Source organism: Mauremys mutica, chromosome 23, assembly GCF_020497125.1.
Source record: "Mauremys mutica isolate MM-2020 ecotype Southern chromosome 23, ASM2049712v1, whole genome shotgun sequence".
Lineage (NCBI taxonomy): Eukaryota > Metazoa > Chordata > Testudines > Geoemydidae > Mauremys > Mauremys mutica.
The window spans coordinates 18215455-18219214 of record NC_059094.1 but is presented as its reverse complement, the minus strand read 5'-3'; positions in this window follow the sequence as shown (position 1 = coordinate 18219214).

The following is a 3760-nucleotide window of genomic DNA, read 5'->3' as shown; positions in this document are numbered from 1 at the left end:
GGTTTTTTTTTTTCCCTAAATTTTCTCTGGAAGTTAAAATTAATTTACAAAATCTCATGCAGCTGTGTGCAGGTATTTCAAGGAATACATTTATCTACCAAGCCTGCTTTCTCTGTCACTGTTGACACACAAGAGGGTCCTATTATGGGCTAGCACAAAGAGGAATTGCTTCAGTAAAAGGTGTCTTTTACTCCTTGTAAGGTCTTTTTCACAGGGATTATATTTACATATACATTCTTGGACTTGAGAGTAAATTTCCTTAACGTCCTTTTTTAAGTTTGGTTTTGTTAGTTTCTAAACAAAACCACTTTTATTGCTGGCTAAAAGTATGTATTAACTGCTACACTTCACCAGATTTGAACTTGCGACCTAGGAGTGAAACTGGCTCCGTCTGCGCTTGGAGCTGGGGGTCTGATTCCCTGCTCGAGTAGCCCTACTCATGTTAGTTCCCCTGGAAGTAGTGTGCTAAAGTAGCATCACCACAGTAGCATGGGCTAGCTGCCTCAACATGTGCCCGTGGGGTCTGGGTGGGTTTGTACTCCTAGACGTAGCCGGTGTCTCTTTACCAGATGTCTGTGCTTTGCAGGCTCTTGGTGCACTTTTTCCTCTCATTAAATATATTCAAATAAATATTTGCACCTCCTTACTTCGTCTTACTCAGCAGGCTGAGTTGTCACTATCTGTCAAACTCCTCAGCACTAGCTCCGCACACATGGTAACTTGGCTTCCGACTTGTTCAGACATAGCTCTTCGCATTTGGGCCGTGTGGCTGCCATCAATTTAGACAAATCTCCAGTTATTTACAGTGTGGCAGGAGCATTGCACCAACCCAGTAGGGTAGCAGAGAGTGACTGAACAGTGAATGTGCTAATAAGGTAAGAAGTGTTGTACTCAATGACTTCAGCAATAAAATGCCTCTTCCTACTGCTTTGAGAAAAGGAAGGCACATTAAATCGAAGCTCAAGTAGTTCATAATTCCCTGCCCATTACAATAATGTTACACAGATTAGCACAAACATCCACTCTGTGTAGAGTGGCTGAAATTGGGTTTAGTGCAGGGGTTCTCAAACTTGACCCCTCAGGGGGTCACAAGGTTATTACATGGGGGGGGGGGGGTTGTGAGCTGTCAGCCTCCATCCCCAAATCCTGCTTTGCCTCCACCATTTATAAATATTAAATATAAAAAAGTTTTTAATTTATAAGAGGGGGGGTGTCGCACTCATAGGTTTGCTGTGCAACAGGGGTCACCAGTACATGAGACCATGTACGCCCACCCCAACCACAAGATAAGGGGTGTGTCTTGGCAATTGGCAAGTTATGATATATTACATTCCTAAGGTAAATAGTTAATACAGTACATCTCTTTCTCATCTATATTAAAAACAATAGCATCTGACAGGGAATGTTTGTTTCCTATATGCTTCCATAGAATAATCCTGTCTTGTATTTTTTTTTAATTGTTTGCAGTGCTGAAACCTCCTTTTCCTCTCCTCCCCAACAAATCAGGATTGCAGCCCTGTTGTACTAGGTGTAGTATAGACACATAGTGTGTCTGTGGTTTTGGTTTGGTTTTTTTCTTTATTTCCAGTCTTGACTATCCTTTGTGTGAATGCTTTTAAGATCCTTGGTTGAAAGGTGCTACAGAAGCGCAAAGTTAGTCTGAGAAAAGTAGTTTTCTTCTAAGAAAACTTTCCAATATAGTACCCATTGTATGAAACAGATCATCAATCAGCAGGCCAGCAGACACTTGTGCCTTGTGTGTAATTCTGCGGTATCCACAAAGTGTGCATTAGGTTGGACAATTCAGAGTGCTCCTAGCACATTTCTTGGTAACTCCATGATCTCTGTATCTGGATTTTTGGGATTTCAGCCCTCGTGTTTGACTACTGCTTCTCTGTGGAGAGAATGCGAAAGGTGAGATTTAATGAGGGACTTAAAAGAAAAGAGGATGGAGTCACAGCTCCTTAGGTTGTTCTCTGGTTCCTGGAATTATTTATATTATTCTGCAAACTAAGCCAATTCAGCACAGACTTGCCTACAGGAAAACAACCAGAGGACTTAAAATAATTGATTCTTACTTTGTTTTTAAACATGTGGCTGTTTCTAACCCTAGAAAACTATTTTGAATTTTGCAGCTCATGAGAAGCTACGCTACTGTTTCCCTAAAGGCTCTGCTAACAGTTCCAGCCCCTAGAGAGCAGCAAGAGAATGATCAGGCACGAGGGAAGAGGCTAGTTTCTTAGAATTGCACAAGCCCTTAAATAGCATCTCTGACTTGAAGGGGCGTGCAAGTTAATCATGATCGTCTTCCATCATGGAATCCTAAAATATCCATTGTCACCTAATTAGATGCAAGACTACTGTGGGCAGATCTGTAGTTCCAGGATCAGACTCCTGAGTCCTCTCAGGACCCGTATGTAAATCCATGGTAGAGATCATTGAATCAAGGGCTCACCAATGATGATGAGACTCAGGATTGCCGTTGTGTGGGATGGCTTTTAAGTCCACCACCTCCTAGGTGAGGTAAAGTACCCAGAGAGGGCTAGCCATGTCTGTCTGCAGTGGTTCTGATAGATCTGAGGCGAGGCCAATGGGATGACCTAGCGTAAGCGTAGTACCTAGCTCTCCTTTAAGCTTGAACTGTTATCCAGGGATGACTATTCATAGCATGCTAGGTAGGTGTCTCATAAATGAAAAAACACTATCTGGCCTGAAGAGCTTATAACAAAAATAGAAAAAAAATTACGTCTGAAGCTTTTTGGAGTGAAAAAACACTTTGTTTCTCACAGCAAAGGTGCAGGAGTTCAAGCGATTTACTAAATGCTGCCATTAATGTTCTCATGATCATAACACATTAAGTAATCACATGAGTCTGTACATTTAGTTTAAATAACAGCTGTTGATGCAGTGGATGATAGAACGGTTGGCCCTGTAGGAACCAGCAATACATTATTTTTAGTTTGTGTAAAATAGCCCTACTTTTGCATGATGTATCAATAAGAGAAATAAAGAAGTTGTCTATATAGTAGAATGAAAAGAAGCTCTACTTTTTGGAAGGACAGGTTCAAATCCCAGAAGTTTTAGCAGCCTGCTGTCATTCCATGATAGGAAAAACAGAGTTCTTTTGTGGGTTATTCTCGTCCCCTAGAAATCCGTGGGACTGCTGGCAGTGAAGAGAAGTATATCTTCCCAGGATTATTATCCTGGGGGGGTTTTGTGAGGGAGGAAGAGGTAACCAGCTCTGTCTAAGATTTGCCCCATCTCTAGGATTTATTTTAGTAGGAAAGGTGTGTGGGTGGGCATGTGTGTGGGGGGAGTTATAACGTGTGGAGAGGAATGGTCAATGTTGAAGGAAACTAATTGCATCAGGTGTGTAGCGTACTTATATAGGAATGTGTTATGTCCTTATTTTATGGGCAGTTAGGAGCATGATAGATGACATCTGTGATTGCTCATAGGGGCAAACAGTAATCTCTGCCTCCCTCTGTTAACCACTCATGCTCACCATAGCGGGGGAGCGATTGTGAGGTTTACACCCAATCATGCAAATTCTTGGCCTAAAACCAGGAGCTTTGTTATCTTGTGCTCTGCTGGCCAGTAAGCAGGCTGTGATGCTTCTATAGAGAGTAAGTGCCAGAGGTGGGAACCCTCCAATTTGCAGACCATCCTCAGGCACGTAAAACTAGGGCATGTCAGTAAGAAACCCTCAGTTAGGGCACGTGGTGTGGTAGTGGACAGGGTCAGAGGCAGTCTCTGCCAT